Here is a 17,872-nt window from a genome sequence, read left to right on the forward strand (position 1 = left end):
GTCTGCATTCAGAGGGAGGAGATACTGAATGTTTGGATGCATTTTAGGCAGCCATGACCCAGGAAGGATCTCTAACAGCTATCTAAGGAGTGGCCAGTGAAGTTATCACTAGTCTGTAATGTAAACACTGCATTTTCTCTGAAAAGACACATTGTTTAAAGCAAAAAGTCTGAAGGTAATGATTCTATTCACCAGAACAAATTCAAAAAGCTGTAGTTGCGCTGGTGACTATAGTGTCCCTTTAAACTAATCCCACTCAACCTGTTGGTTTCCAGCTTTGGAGATTGAGTAAATACTTTGCACTACACTGGTAGCAGATTTTTTTTCTAGATGATTAAAGGGACTCTCCAGTGCCAGGAAAACAAACCGTTTTCCTGGCACTGCAGGTCCCCTCTCCCTCCCACCCCCCATCCCATGTTACTGAAGGGGTTAAAACCCCTTCAGTGACTTACCCGAGTCCAGCGCCGATGTCCCTTGGCGCTGGGTCAGGCTCTGCCTATGCGCCTCCCCCGCCGACGTCAGCTGGCAGGGGAGACCTATTGGGCATGCGTGGCCGGTGGTGGGGGAGACCTAATGCGCCTGCGCAGCAATGCCGTGCACGCGCATTAGACTTCTCTATAGGAAAGCATTGAATAATGCTTTCAATGCTTTCCTATGGGGATTTCAGCGACACTGGAGGTCCTCACATAGCGTTAAGACGTCCAGCGTCGTATAACACACTTTTCGTGTTCTATGAACACGGAAGTGCCCTCTAGTGGCTGTCTAGTAGAAAATTGCAATAATTACACTTGCAGGGTTAAGGGTAGTGGGAGTTGGCACCCAGACCACTCCAATGGACAGAAGTGGTCTGGGTGCCTGGAGTGTCCCTTTAAGGCCATGTTTTTGTATAATATTGTGTGTGTGTATTCTTTTTGTAATCTCTGCATTTTTAAGTTATTGCTGGGTACATTTAAAGACATAGTACCCTTTAAATTAAAATCTAAAGCCCAACATACTCCCGAGGACCCTTTACTTATTCCAAACCACACCCATAGCCCTACCATCGGCATTCTTCTCGAGACTCAAGTCGGCGGTTATCAACTACATATGGAGAGGGGAAAGACCCAGGTTGCGTCACGCCCTACTATGCCTATCCAGACATAAAGGGGGCCTAGCGTTACCGGACTTTAAAAAATATTACCAGGCGGCAACACTACAGCGCATCCTCGAGTGGCACGAGATAGCCACGGACAAACAATGGGTGGCCCTAGACAGAGAGGGCGACACAGCAAAACTGAAGGCATCAGTATGGAAAAGACGGGCGACTAGGAGCAGCAAGAGACGGGACGAGGGCCCGGTGGCACACACATTACTCACGTGGGAGAGCCTTAGGGAGACACCCGGGATATCCCCGACTCCGAGCCCCCTGATGCCGATCGCCCACAACCCCAATATAGGAGGGGGACTACCTACAGAGGCTTGGAGATTCCTGGGGGAGGAGGAATATATCCCGATACATAAGGTCACCCGTGACGGCGCCCTAAAGACACTGGACACACTGCTAGAGGGCCGACAACGATCCCCGATGGTCACTCTCCGGTACATTCAACTGAAACATTACCTTGCCTCTCTACCCCACAAGGACAAACTACGGAGGGAACTGACGCGATATGAGAGCCTCTGCGCCCGGGGTGCACCGCTTGAGAAGACCATCTCGAATCTCTATCAATATCTGCTAGCCGAATCCACACCTGACACCAATACCTTCCAACGACGATGGGAATGGGCCATGGACAAGACCTTCACCCAGACGCAATGGGAAAGAGCTCTGATATGGCAGCACAAGAGCTCCTCTAGCTCTCGTTATCAGGAGGTAAATTACAAGCTGATATCCATGTGGTATAGAACACCAACACTACTACATAGGATCTTCCCTTCTACTCCACCGACGTGCTGGAGATGTCAGGAAGACAACGGGACCCTACTGCACATCTGGTGGGAATGCAGACTCATCATACCATTTGGGATCAAATTGAATCAGACATTCACATGATTCTCGGAGAGGATACTGAATGGACGGCAGAACTGGCCCTACTGCATATATCCCCACAACCATTATCGGCCTACAAGAGGTCAGTCCTACGCCATCTTTTGAATGCGGCCAAGTCACTCATCCCGGCACATTGGAGGACAACAGATACCCCCACCAGGGAAGAGTGGATACATAGGGTGGAAGATATCAGAGCAGCGGAATCGCTTCAGGCGGAATTGACGGGCAGGGAAGCAAAGAACGCGGATGTCTGGGCGCCATGGTTCGTCTTTCGGACGCGGCCGTAGGGGGGTGCCGGCGGGGAGGGGCTTGGGCCCGGGGGACGGCGCAGCCCTCGTGAACCATCAGCCTTACACCCTATGACTTACAGCGACTCAATACCGTTAGCAAAGGTTGCCATTACACCCAGCGGACCGACCACAACTTCCTAACAGGACAAAATATTCAACCACTGTAACGGATCACCTGGCACCCCGACTTGGTACCTCCGTTAATGGATGCTCCTAGCGCTTCCTGAGGACTCCAAGCACTCTGGCAGACACCACAATCACCGAATCCGAGAAACCGTTTAAATTCATCCCAACCATATAAATGCTGTAGACCATTGAATAGGAACCATACGAATAGGCTTGTACTCCTAGCAGTCAACTGGAACAGCATGCAATAAATCCTTCCCCCCAATAATGAGACGACACATCACTTTGAGGGTAAAACAGGAACTCTGGACTGGCTCATCCAGCCTGGCTTTTATTACACTAATCCACATACAGGCCACACCCAGGGGGAGGCATAAAATAACCAATCACATACATGGTTCAGCCCACACATCCCCTCCCCTCAGATAACATTAAACTCAATTATCCGGTACACTTTTTCAGCCAAGTTCTGGATGTACCCCAAAACCCGGGGGTACACCTTTAAATCCAGCATCGCTGGATAGCCCTTATTCAGGGGGACAACATATCCAAAATTCAAGTAATTCGGATGAATGGTTCGTGAGATATGGGGTTCCAAAGATTTGACCGACCGCATGGGTAAAGTATCCGAAAACAGTTCCATGCATTTTGGCCCTGCGGTCGGTCACAAACAAGGGAATGAAAACAGGCGAATTGCCTGTGTTATAGAGCCTGGAGAGGGTTTGAATGAATTCCCTTGTTTATGGGGTTCTTTCTACCGAACGGCGGGTCATTCGGTAGTTTCCATACGAATTTCTGGAAGTATGGAGGTCTCAGCGGTGTTTGCCTAGTCAAGTATCCGATTTTAGTTCCAGACACTCGACGGCAAAACACCGCTGTTCGGTAGTTTAAGATGGCCGCCGCCACGTGTTTGTTTCCCGAATGGCGGCCACCCAGAGGACAAAGAATACATTACACTGATTGCCAATTACCCGTTTGCAACATTGTTGCAAACTGTAATTGGAGGCACACTTATTCCTGGGTGGTCTGGTTGTTCGGTAGTTTCACTCAATATAATAAATGGAGTGATTCTACCGAACAATCAGGGGATGCTGCATACATATCCCAGGTTAAACTTAATACACATATAATATTACAGGCAGTACACTAGAGTATGTATCACAGTCTTAAAGGGACAGTAGTCCCAAAAGTCCCAATATGTCCATAGATGCTGTTAAAAGGGCCAGTAGCAGCAATATACAGTACAATATGCCCCAAATAACCCAGGGGCCATAGTCAGCAGGTAGGAGGCTAGCAAACAGGCTTCTCCAGGGCCCAGTGGCGAGGTTGGTTTCGCCACAACCACGAACAACATATAACGAAAGGACCGCCCCTAGAGATCACATATACACACACAAGACTATACAGCGGACTCACACTCACACGCTGCCCATACTTGTACTACGTGATAATAACATGACCATGAGTCTCTTTGGGATAAGAGAGCCGGATCTCAGACTCCCTCTGCCCCTACGGGGAGGAAGGGGAGACCCGACACAGACCTGACGCTGCACAACCCCCACACCTGACCAGATATAAGAAGCCTGACGCACTGATCAGGTATCTACAGATAGTCAAACCACGCAATGCAAGATAGTGGCGGCTGGACGAGACCTAATCGGACACACCACGCATCCTGACATTAGGGGAGACACAGGACCCACTGACTACCACGAACGGGAATTTTACAACCCCGCACTCTCTAGCCACCCCAATAGAACCTTTACCCAACCATATGGAACCGGGGACAGTTCGGTTCTCACACCCCCACCTTCACAAACCTCTTACCACGCTATCCCTAGCATGCCTCAACCGCGGCATACGCAATCAGACAAAATATGACCCGACACGGAAACCAAGAAGACCTTTAGACAGTCCAGTCGGGAACTGGGAGACTATACGGGGAGATGGGGTCCTCTCTAACTAGTCCCCCCACGACACATGGGAGCAGTCAGGACACGTCCGTAGACACCTCGGTTAGAAACTCATATAAACGGAGGGGTTCCCTTACACTATCATGCAACCCCGCTAAATCCGCTCCATCCCCTGCATTTACCATGACCGCCCAGTGCCAGGCCTTTTCAACATCATCAACAACATCGGACCCACTCGGGTCATACCATATACTAACACACTACACCACACTGTAATCTCATACACCCCATTGAGGTTTCTTGACACCGACCACTGAACCACACATGAACCCAAGGCTCTAATGCCTATCGATTTACCCGCACAGCCCTAACCCTGGGTTGTATGACCCTGTTAAATAACGTGACTAACAAGAGTTATGATGTTGCGCCTCCTAAGGAGGAACAAAGTATTATTTGACACTAGCATTTTATTGTTACCTGAACCTGCAACAGTCAATGATTATATTTTAAGATATGTACTGTATAGTGTTACGTTTCTACTATGTTAACCTTGTTCTTTATATATCTCGCTCTTAATGCGGGCCTGCGGGCCCAACTTTGCTCACTGACAGACCTCAATAAAACGTGATTAATAAAAAAAAAAAAAAAAAAAAAAAAAATCTAAAGCCCAGTTAGAATAACAGGTTTCGAGCTAAAACGTTCATGCATTTTCCACAGATCAGTCAATTTATTGAATCTCAAGAAATCATCATCAAATCTGTATGCTCATTTGCGTTTTTAGTTCATATGAAAAATGTACATAATTAATAAATAACATTTTATTTCATGTTATTTATTGACAGTTTTATGGATAGATGGTATTACTAACAATATAAGAGCAGTCAAGCTTAATATATATGACATCCTTATATTTTATCTGTAATGCTTTTATATGTCAGCACTTTTTGTTTATTACACATGTATATGTACTTATTTACACATGGACTTTAAAAATGGATCATATTACATATAAATAAATTCAGTAAAAATGCTTACCCAACTGACAGGATTGGCTCTGTATTTTTAAATAAGGCACTTTATTTTCTCTTGTCCATATAGAGTATGAGAACAATGCTGTGATTTCTAGGAACAAAACGGTCAATAAACACAAGGAATACAATATGGTAAGCATCACCTGTGAGGCCATGTTTGTTACATTATCACAAAAGATTGATATCAGCATTCAAAGGTATTGAGAAATTTAGCTAAAGAAGAAGACTAAAAAATCAGGTAAGTAGAAAAGAAAGAAAATGTCAAAAAGAGAACTGGCCCAAAAATAATAAGACAAAATACATCAAATTATACCAGCAGCAGTAGCATAGAACACATTCCTCTAAGTATGTACAGAAAAAAATATATATGATATGCCAGCACTGAAAGTGTTAACTACCCAGCAGTAATCACTATAATACTTATAAAAATATTGCCAACATTCATTATTTTCTAACTCAAGATACAACTAAGGCTCTTGTTCGGGCACTCATCATTTCCAAACCTGCCTACTGCATCTCACTACTGATCAGCCTTCCAAATTCACATTTCCCCTCTTTAGAGACAGTAATGAATGCTGCCGCCACGCTCATCTTCCTGGCTGACCGCTACTCTCATACCTCACCCCTCTGCCAATCATTACATTGGCTTCCTGTATCCTTCAAACTTCAGCGAATAGCAGAAAGCTCCGGAGCTAAACATGCAGAGTGGCAGATTACAAATTGGGACTGCTTCAGGGGTTGATCCTTGAAGAAGTCCCAACGGACGAAACGCGTAGGACTTTTGGATAGTCTTCTTTTGGTTTTATTTGTAATCTGCCACCCTGCATGTTTCCCTCAGGAGCTTTCTGCTCTTCCCCGAAGTCTGATTACACCACTGGTTGTGGAGATACGCTTGATTTTATCTGCTATCTTGTAAGTGCAATACATTTGTAATACCATCTGCACTATATATTTTTTTTTCTAATATCCTGAGCCATCAAGAAGATTCCTCTGAAGACCATTTATCTACACGTCGTGACCCTATTTGAAGGGAGACATGCTTGATTATACATCTATCTAGTGAGTTCTCTACCACCCTCAACCTGATATTTATATTGAACATATTGCACCATATATATTTTTTATTTATTTTGCAGAATATCTTTTGACTATTTATCAAGTTGTATATTACCTTTATTATTTACCTTATTTGGTGTTTTTTTACTTTTCTTTTAGCCCCTTTTTTAATTTCTACTTTACTCTGAGTGTCTATAAGGGAACACTTTCTTCCATAAAGGGTCTGTGTTTTAGAGCATATAACAAATTGCTTGTTTGTGTTCATGAAGTACGTGCCATAAAAAGATTCAAAATACCCCATGAGATTTGTAGACCAGGAGAACCTTTCATCAACATTCTCGTAAACTGATCAGGATATTAAAGTGGATCTATCATTACATGTTCACCTTAAAGGATAATAGTTCTTAAAGCAATAAATATCTAATTTAGAATAATGACAAATTACATAATTAAGCAAAGGTTAAAGGACAATCAATGATGTGGTCTGTGTGCAGTAGCCCTGTCGTTTTTTGTTTTTTTTAATCTTTATTTTTCAGTGCATACCGTACATAACACAGTGGTAAACAGTAGGTAGAAAAAATGCTGTATGAGTATAGAGTGTCAACATTGTGTTTGTGCACTATTTTTATTTTTGCAAGTTTGTGTAAACCTAGGTAGCTTGTGTGTTGCGAGCGTGCAGAGTTCCTGCGCTGACCTAAGGGTGATGCCTCATCATGCTGAAAGCGCCGGTGGAGGGTTACTAAGCTGGATACTTGGCATATGTGCCTGTGTACGTTTGTGAGGTAAGGCAGCGATGAGCGCATATAGCAGTGCGGGCTTTGTTAGTATATGGTCATTGTGTTGGCTGGGCGGGTGCGTATGATGTGCCGTGGCTAGGTCTATGCGCTGGGTATGTTCACTCCTAACCGAGGGAGTGGCGGGGGTCGGCGTGTGTGCAGGATTCTGGGGTCACCCATGGGATTATGTGTGATGGGAGTGGTCGTTCCCTGTTGCGGGGAAGGTTGGTGTCATGGTGGTGTCCCGACCCTGGGCTGTGCGCCGTGTTGCTAGCTAGCTCCTCCTTATTGAGCAATCTTGGTGGGTGAAGTAAAGGGGAGAGAGATGGGAAGCACTTAAGTGTATATTAGTATAGTATAACTGAACTTATTGTTCTGAGCCTAGAGTCCTGAACAAGTGGTGTCATGGGAAACTTGGAAAAGTTGTGCTGGGTAAGTAAGTCTCTGTCCGGTTCTCCAAAGCCCTATGTCGAATCGTTTCTTGAGCTTGTTCCTGGTTCCGTCGCGTGTGTGCTCTCGGACCTCGGGACGAATAATGCTATGCGTTCTGGGTTCCAAGTGGTCGCGGCAGTGGAGGCTCTCTGGGGTGTGCTGACCGCCAGGGGCGCCAGGTCTAACGCTGTCAAGAATGGTGCTGCTTCTTCTATCGAGGTGAGTGTGTGCAGGCTTCCGTTTCGGGTCACCGTCAGGGATCCGTTTGTTCCCCACCTGTAGCTTAGGTTTGCTGATCGGAGCTGGTTTGTCACTGGATGGAAAGTTTTTCGCCATAGGAGAGTTGCTTTTTTTAAGTCCTGATAGAATGTCAGAGCGGCCTCTTCGAAGTTTATCGGAGTTTTGCCTTTGACTGCTGCCATTATTTGTATTTTGTCGTGTGCTGTGAGGCATCTGAGGATGACGTCTTTTGGCATTGTGGTGGCTGCGCTTGCTGGCCCAGGTAGGCGGTATATCCCCTAAATTGACAGCTTTTTTGCCACTGCATGTGGCAGGATAGAGGCTAGTAAGCGCCTGACATAGTGCGGTAGTTCGTCCGCGGAGACTGCCATTGGGACACCCCTTATTTTCATATTGGTCCGGCGGTGGTGGTCCTCCATGGCCGTCAACTGTGCAGATATAGCTCGTTGTTGTGACCAGACTTGTTGAACAGAGTTCTAGAGCTCTGACACGTGTGATTGCATGTCCGAGATGTCGCTCTCGGAGGCCTGTACTCAGTCTGTAATGGCTTTCATATCCTGTTTGATAGGGGAGAGTTTCGTCTCCAGGATCTTGTGAAAGTCTGCCAGTAATACCTTCAGGTCGTGTCTGGTCGTCGGTGTGGGCTGCAGGTGTTGTCGGTTGTGCGGCATGCGGGTGTTCGGGCCCTATTTGCTCAGTTGGGTAAGTGTGGGAGTCGGGTCGCGGGGTTGCCGCGAGAGCGGGTTTGGGCTGCGCGGGCTTTAGTAACATTGTCCCGATGTCCCTGCTGTCTGTCGCTGTATTCTGCGAGCGACAGCCCATTGCTGGCATTTGGGCCTGGGTGGCAGGTGAGGTCTGGGGATAGTCGTCCCTCACTTGTTGGGAGAGGAGCGCCTCCAGGCTCGGGAGCGTCAACGTGGGGTAGGCCCCGTTTTTCCGCCTCCGTCTAGGCTGGTGCGATGGTAGAAAGAAAGGCATCTATCGCCTCAGGAGGCGTTATGGAGTGTACCTGTAAGCTTTTGAGGGCTGGATGGGCTTTACTTTTCGGGATATTCGTGGTTTATTAAGGTTGCTCGGAGGAGCCTGCAAGCATGGCGTCTGTTCAGGCTGGTGGTCAAGCTTCGCCCCCAGCCCTGTAGTTTTAACCCTTCAATACAAAATATTGTACTGTTTCTTGCCCAGCAACGAATGAAATTCTGCCATGTGAGGTACGAACATCATCAAATGCAGCTCATAACAAAACACTGAATTCAATGCTTTACTATGTGAAGCATTTGATTGGACATGTGTGTGGTACCTGCCATGCATGTACTGAGTCCCAATCCTCCTCTATGGGGAGCACTATGTAGGAAGATTGATGCATGCTGGGGAAGCAATTCCTCCATGATGAAGGTGCAGTAGAAACTGTGGAGTTTCTGCACTCAACAAGTAAAATATTTTAACTAACTTTTATTGGTCTATTGGTTGTGGGTGGGTGGGGAGAATAACAGATTTGTATTCCAAACGCCACAGTGTTCCTTAACCCCTTCAGGACCGGCCTGTTTTTGCGATGTTTGTACGTTAAGGACCAGAGCAGTTTTAACACTTTTGTGGTGTTTGTGTTTAGCTGTAATTTTCCGCTCTCTCATTTACGGTTCCCATACAAGTTATATACTGTTTTTTTCACGACAAGAAGGGCTTTCTTTACATACCAGTATGTATATTATGTCATATATTGTATTTAAAAAAAATAATAAAATATGGTGAAAAATAAAAAAAAAAAACATGTTTTTGGACTTTTACTTGAAAAATCTTATACTTATCTACAAAAGATAATGAAAAAAACTGCTAAATAGATTCAAAATGTTGTCCCGAGTTTAAAAACACCCAGTGTTTACATGCTTTATTGCTTTTTTTTGCAAGTTATAGGCCTATAAATACAAGTAGGAAATTGCTGTTTCAATATATATATATTTTAAATGTATCAATAGTGACATTGTTACACCGTTATCTGTCATAAATCCCCGAAACACACCTAACATGTACATATTTTTTAAAGTAGACAACCCAGGGTATTCAAAATGGGGTATGTCCAGTCTTTTTTAGTAGCCACCTAGTCACAAACACTGGCCAAAGTTAGCATTTATATTTGTTTGTGTGTTAAAAATGCAAAAAACGCTAACTTTGGCCGGTGTTTGTGACTAAGTGGCTACTAAAAAAAGCTGAACATACCCCATTTGCAATACCTTGGGTTGTCTTCTTTTGCAAATGGTATGCCATCATGGGGCTAATTCTCATTCCTTGGCTACCATACGCTCTCAAAGGCAACCTAACCAATCTGACAAATTTCAATAAAAAAAAAAAAAAGTAAAATCAAGCCTTATATTTGACCCTGTAACTTTCACAAACACTATAAAACCTCTACATGTGGGGTACTGTTATACTCAGGAGACTTCGCTGAACACAAATATTAGTGTATCAGAACAGTAAAATATATCACAGCAATAATATCCTCAGTGAAAGAGCGTTTTGTGTGTGAAAAATGCAAAAAACTTCACTTTCACTGACAATATCATCGCTGTGATATGTTTTACTGTTTTGAAACACTAATATTTGTGTTCAGCGAAGTCTCCCGAGTAAAACAGTACCCCCATGTACAGGATTTAGGGTGTCATAGAAAGTTACAGGGTTAAACACAGTGCTAGCAAATTAAATTATCTGGACTTTTGGCCTGGGTTGGCAGGCAGGTCCCTCAAATTGCAATCATTAAAATTACTTAATTAGGTAAAAATATTACATAAATATGCACGTAGAATTTTAATATATATACATATTTATATATTTGACGTCTACGTGTATATTTATGAAATTATTTATGTAATTATGTATGTGGACATATGTATATTTCGTATTATTTTTATTTATTTATTTATTTATACATAGATATATATATCATTACATTCTAAGTGTATTTTGATATAAATATATATATATCAATATCAAAATACTGTTAGAATAAAACTGAATATATATATATAATTTTTTTTTAATTATTAAAAATTATTTTTATTTTTTATTTATTTTATTAACATATTATTTGTATTTTATAATAATATATATATATACCATATATATAGTTATTATATATATTCGTGTGTAATTTAAATATAAGTGTATTTTTATAATTATATACGTATATATAAATATAAAAATACACTTAGTGTGACATTATATATATGATATATATACATATATTATATATAGATATAATACATGTATATATAGCATATATATATATACACATATTTTTTTTTTTTACACAGATTTTTTTTTTACACTTTATTTTTGATTTTACAGATGCAGGGAGACTGCCTGTCAGCACAGACAGTCCCCCTGCAGGCAGATACACAGACCCCTATTGCGGTCATGTGATCGAGTGATCACATGGCCGTGGGGTCCTGATCTGCCGAGGGGGGACTGCCCGGGCAGACAGGCAACCCCCCTGGACCGGGAGGAGAGCTGATCGCCGCCGTGGGACCGACGGCGATCAGGTAAGTAGCCCAAAACCGTTATGACGGTTCAGGACCGTCAGCGGTCCAAACGCACGTTTTACCGCTGACGGTCCTGAACCGTCAGCGGTCCTTAAGGGGTTAAATATGTCATGATAGACAAACTGGAAAACGTCAAAGTAACTACTTTGGCCTTGCATTTGAAATTCCCTTACAATTCTTACATTAGAGAATAACTCTTCCAGACTCTCACCCTGCTTCCACATCTCTCCTCTGTGACTGGCCATGCATGCTAAAAACACCAAGCTGGCTTTCTTGCTGTCTTAGCAGTGTCATAACTTGATTCCCATAATTCCCAAAGAAGTGGGAGATGTTTTTAATAGTTAGATCACAGCAACCAACATGCATACCTAGTTATTATCCTGCTTTCCCTGTCACTCTTCTCAGCATTGTCCTTTATGTCCACAAGTACTTGATAAGTTAGAGGAGCAGGGGTTTTCAGCAGATTTTCTTTAAAGGAACACTATAGTGTCAGGAATACAAACATGTATTCCCACTAGAGGTGTTAGTAGGCAGTAACGTAAACATTAAAGGACCACTATAGTGCCAGGAAAACATACTCGTTTTACTGGCACTATAGTGCCCTCTCAGGGACCCCTTCCGGCCAGGCTCTGGGGAGAGGAAAGGGGTTAAAACTTACCTTTCTCCAGCGCCGGGCGGGGAGCTCTCCTCCTCCGATCCTCCTCCTCTCCTCCCATTCGGCTGAATGCATACGCACGGCAAGAGCTGCGCGCGCATTCAGCCGGTCTCATAGGAAAGCATTATCAATGCTTCCCTATGGACGCTGTTCAGTGAGACAGCCACTAGAGGGTTTGAGGGCTGGATTAACCCATTTATAAACATAGCAGTTTCTCTGAAACTGCTATGTTTATAAAAAAAAAATGGGTTAACCCTAGCTGGACCTGGCACCCAGACCACTTCATTAAGCTGAAGTGGTCTGGGTGCCTATAGTGGTCCTTTAACATTAAAAAGCATGCAGGGACAGGTATTAGACATCAGAACAACTACATTAAACTGTAGTGACTTTAGTGTCCCTTTAAAATCTATACGCAATTAATTTGCTTAAATTATAGCTAGTCTTCCACAAATGTACTGCAGCCACTTTAGTCCTGTCTGAGTGTTATAAGTCTGTATCCATATGGCTGCCAATACAAACTATTACTGTAACTGATAAACACTAGGCATGTGAGCTGTGGGAATAACAAGCACATTCAACAGCTAACAGGGGATAGGCAACCTTCGGCAAAGCATCATGGGAGGTGTAGTCAAAACCATCTGGGGTGCCGAAGGTTGCCTATGCCTGCAATAGGAACAGGGAGTTATGACTGTTACATGTCAACAGCTTGTTAAGAGAATAGTAACTTTGTGACAATACTATGTCTGTGGGTGCTGGGAGTTATGGCAGAGTGATAGCGCTCTATGAGCAGCCAGTGTGACTGTCAGTGTGAGGCTCCTTTACCTGGACACAGAGAGCAGCACCTGGACACCTCCTGCTCCACTTCACTGACGTGCACTTTCCTGATTGCTGCTCCCACAATGCTTAGCTCACTAAGGATGTCGATATGTACCAAACTACTCCATCGCGGAGGATTTCCGGCAACGCTTTCCAGCTCCAGAGCTCCCCCTTGCGGCCACAAAGCAGACAGTCATTGTGGGGAATCCACTAACAACATATCCTATGATTTGTTTGTTTGTTTCAGAGGACATTCCTAACTGTGCAATCCTCTGAAATTTGCAAAACCATCCCCAAATCAGAGTGAGCCATATTTCCAAAATATCCCTAGTCCATCTTGAATAGAACTGCCATATTAGCCATCAATTCCTGTGGATATATCACTATGAGAGAAAGCCTGGGGATATATCACTATGGGAGACATTCCTTGGGATATATCACTATGGGAGACATTCCTGGGGATATATCACTATGAGAGACAGTCTGGGGATATATCACTATGAGAGACAGCCTGGGGATATATCACTATGAGAGACAGCCTGGGGGATATATCACTATGAGAGACAGCCTGGGGGATATATCACTATGAGAGACAGCCTGGGGATATATCACTATGAGAGACATTCCTGGGGATATATTGATACCGGAGAAACTGACGGAAGCGAAGCACAGAGAGATGGACACAGGTTTCTTCAGGAAGGAAGAGATTCTTTATTGGATCACCGATCGGGACTCAGAGGGACTAACGTCACCAAAATACAGCAAGTTCTGAGCCCCGGACAATAGTGCAGGCTCCTTATATAGGCACATAACTCCTCCCATATTAAGCTCCACCCGCACATTCTCTTAACCAATCAATACAAATAAGAATTAACTTCCTGTTTGACCGCATGGCTTGTCCAGCACAATGGAGGAGGGGGAATACTACATCCTGTATTCTTGCACATGCTCCGTACACTACTGATCGTATCTTGCCTCGTGCAACCAACTGATCGATACGTCAGCATATGCACGTACACATGCCACGTGGTAATCTCGGCCTACTAAATTTATTTTTACCGAGATTCCACCACATTCCCCCCTTTGATGCCTCTTGATATTTCACAATTACTTGAGGCATCACTTAACCTTAGTTTGCTTACACCGCAAGTTACCTTGAACCAGACCAGACTTATCTTATGATGTGAATCTTTTAACACTCATCTTCCTGCATTGGTTCTCCCTGATCTAGAGCCTTATACTTATAAACCGCCATTATCTGTGCAGCAGCCTTCCTCTCTGCTATATTTTCTATCAGGCTTTGCACAGACCTAACTACTAAGGGTATAAGACACGGCAGGAGTAGACACAACATTAAAATCAGTAGGACTCCACCTACCACTGCCTTAAGCCCTCCAAACCACTCATACCAGCTACCAAACCAACTACTTGGATTGTACCCTTTCCATACCTGAGTAGGCACATGCGCTAGTTTAACCATATGGCTAGTAAGCTCAGCTATCGCTTGCCCTTCGTCATCTATTTGAAGACAGCAATTGCTCAGGTTAAACTTCCCACATACACCTCCCTCTACTGCCAAAAGGTAATCCAAGGCTAATCTATTTTGGTAGACTGCTGTCCTCATCCTGGTGTTATGCTTCGCTAGAAGATTGAGCGCTTGTGATGTCTCGTTGGTGATAATCTCAACCACCGCCTGTAATCTTATAATTCGGTTGAGCATATAAATAGGGGTTCTATAACCAAAGGTACCATCCTCAGCCCACGTGGCTGGCCCATAATAATCTATAATACGCTGGGGAGGCCATTCATCATCTTCCCAGGCGCCTATCTCTATGCGTCCCCTTTTCTTCCTATGATTCACATCATACACTTTAACACCTAAAGTCTCACCTGTTTCAATCGGTAACAAGAAGAAGGATGGTCTGAGCATACCCAACACACATGCCCCTTCCCAGTCCTGTGGCAACTCCGAATAGGCTTTCTTACCACAGATCCAGTACAAATTTGCTGGGGCTCTCCAGGTAGATGTGATGGATAAATCAAACCACACATCCTTTAAATTGGCGTATCTAGCAAACGGGTTAGATGGTTCTGAGACATTTGAAGCCGACCACCAAGTTGTATTCTTTGTATCATCATCATAAGCTTTTTGCCCTAGACAAGTTAATTCTCCTACAGAAGTGTTATACATTATTCCTTTCCTTGCTATGCAAACATAACCTATGATGGAGGTCTTTAATCTCCACTCAGATTTACCTCTAACACTCATATGATAATCGGCTTGTGTAGATATTAATTGGTCAACTGCCTCAGAACCGGACATTACCTCCTTTGCTTCCCAAGGCCATTGGTCTCCCATGTTAGTACCTCCACACACATAGCAGTTGGTAACATTAAGACTACCGGCAATACTTTCAGCTAAGTCAATAAACAGGTTTTTAGCATTATGGGGGATCTTATTATCTATACTCATCTCTTCATAAAAGGAATGGTATACTTGATGAGTTTGGGAGGATACCGTATCAGTCTCTATCCCTATAAACAATACTGTCCCAGGATCTAAACCCGTCCCGTATATCTGAAACCCAAATAAATTGCCATATTTGTCTAAGAACTTATCAGGGTTATTTATAAGTATATGGATGGGATTACATTCCATAGACTTACAATATGGGCTAGTCGGCAACTTAGTCACTATCATGTCTTTGTCTACTGTCTGTCCCCAAGTCGCCCACCCCACACAAGACCAATATGGGCAAAAGTTATAGTCTTTATTTGGGCATCTAGGACTCACATATTTATTTTTACTACTGGGACAAATATATTTATCATTAGACCCATACGTCCTCTCCCATCTAAGATCCCCACATACATTCCACGGCTTTCTACCACTCGATATCGCTTTACACGCATCAAATAGCAGAACACCCGAAGAATGTACGGATTCTAACACCGTCTTATTAATTAGGGTCCCCTGAGGATCTCCATTCCTGAGAGTCAACCAAATTGTACGAGGTTGATACTCCGGACTGAAGCACTTAGGTTCTCCTACTCCTAAATGGCACACACTATAGTCTATATTTAAGTATCTACATCTCGATACATCTCCTTTACACTCGTATTGTGAATGCCAAATTAGGGTTTGGGAAATATGGTTACCTGTTCTCGTAGTCTTAATGCATACCTCACAGCTAGGAGTGTCGGTACCTCTACCTTCCTGAATATAAAAACACACATAAATAAACACTATCAAAAACACATCTTTCGCCGTCATCCTCAGTCTTCGTCCGTGCGAAGGCACCTCAGCTTCCAGGATGTAAGGGCTGCAGGGAATGGAGTTCTGCTCGTCTTCACAGGAGTCCCTTCGAGACTTTCCCTGGCTTATAAACTATACGTCGGTGGGCGGACAGGCTTTATTATGGCCTTCTCACTCACGCACCAAATCCCAAAAATAATAAAATTTGTAATCCACAATAATTCCTCGTTACTCCGACTGAGTAGTGCGTTTTAACCGGATCTTGCAGGGATTCTCTGGATCTGCTGTAACTTGCCAAGAATCGACTGCTGCTGGTTTAACCCTGGAGTGATGTATCCACGGAGTCACTTCGGCTACTTTTATCGCTGTAGGGGTAGACAAAAGAACAACATAAGGACCTCTCCACTTGGGCCCTAACGGTACATTATTCCACTCTTTAATCCACACTTGATCTCCTGGATGATAACTATGAACAGGGGGATAAATATTCACAGGTAATCTATCTTGTACCCATTTCTGTACCTCCTCCATAGTCTTACCCAACTCTACAACCTGCTGCCGGGTAATTCCTTCTCCCAACTGACTCAAATCCCCCCTTAAGTTACCAAGTACGGGAGGTGGTCGCCCATACATGATTTCAAAAGGAGAGAGGCCCATCCTTCTGGTAGGGGTACTGCGGATTCGCAATAGAGCTATGGGTAAGAGAACGTTCCACTTAAGTTGGGTTTCCTGACACATTTTAGCCAACTGGTTCTTAATAGTTCTATTCATTCTCTCTACCTTACCAGAACTCTGGGGTCTATATGCTGTATGAAGCCTCCACTTTATACCAAGCATATGAGTCAGTTGTTGTAGGCACTGATGAACAAAAGCTGGACCATTGTCCGATCCTATAGAACAGGGTAGTCCATATCGGGGTATTATTTCTCGTAGCAGGAATCTCACAACTTCTCCTGCTTTCTCTGTACGAGTAGGACATGCTTCTACCCAGCCTGAATAGGTGCACACAATTACCAGCAGGTAACGATGTCCACCCGATTTAGGCATCACTGTAAAGTCTATTTGTAGATCGGACATGGGGAGTCCCCCCATAAACTGGACTCCTGGTGGCTTTACTGGTCCTTGTCTTGCATTATTTTTAGCACACGTTACACATCTTCGTACAATGGCCTGAGTCAAGTTGGACAATCTTGGTATGTAGAAATGTTTTCTGAGAGATTCTTCAGTACTGTCTCTCCCAGAATGTGTCCCGTTATGATAATTTTGGACAATTTCTACCGCTAGTGATGCTGGTATGACTATTCTTCCATCTTCTAGCTGATACCACTTGTTCTCCAAATACTTTCCTGGTTCAGTCTTTAACCACTCCTCTTCTTGAGCTGTATAAACTGGAGTCCATTGGGACAGTGGAGTTGGTATAAGAGCAGCTATATGCCCCACATACTCCTGTCTTCCTGATTCAGCAGCACGCTTGGCTGCACTATCTGCCATCCGATTTCCCTTGGTTACATCACCATCTCCTCTCAGATGCGCTCGACAATGTATGATACTGACTTCTTTCGGCTCCCACACTGCTTCCAATAGTTGTAGGATTTCAGCTGCGTATTTGATTTCTTTGCCTTCTGAATTCAGTAGTCCTCTTTCTTTATACAAAGCTCCGTGGGCATGAGTGGTTAAAAACGCATATTTGGAGTCCGTGTAGATGTTCACTCTTAAACCTTC

At 43.8% G+C, this 17,872-nt stretch overlaps 1 protein-coding gene across 2 annotated transcripts in view; it reads right to left on the reverse strand.

Moving 5' to 3' along the window:
- Positions 1 to 12,967, reverse strand: part of FERRY3 (FERRY endosomal RAB5 effector complex subunit 3) — an 85,864-nt gene extending 72,897 nt beyond the window's left edge. Inside the window, exons 1-2 of one of the 2 annotated variants that reach the window (XM_063445386.1) lie at positions 12,901 to 12,967; positions 5,394 to 5,480 (exon numbers count right to left, since the gene is read on the reverse strand). The gene's annotated coding sequence lies outside the window, so the exon portion shown is untranslated. The remainder of the gene's footprint in view (positions 1 to 5,393; positions 5,481 to 12,900) is intronic. The other variant, XM_063445387.1, reaches the window with a different exon arrangement.
- Between the last annotated feature and the right edge of the window lie 4,905 nt (positions 12,968 to 17,872).

This window comes from Pelobates fuscus, chromosome 3, assembly GCF_036172605.1.
Source record: "Pelobates fuscus isolate aPelFus1 chromosome 3, aPelFus1.pri, whole genome shotgun sequence".
NCBI classification, from domain to species: domain Eukaryota; kingdom Metazoa; phylum Chordata; class Amphibia; order Anura; family Pelobatidae; genus Pelobates; species Pelobates fuscus.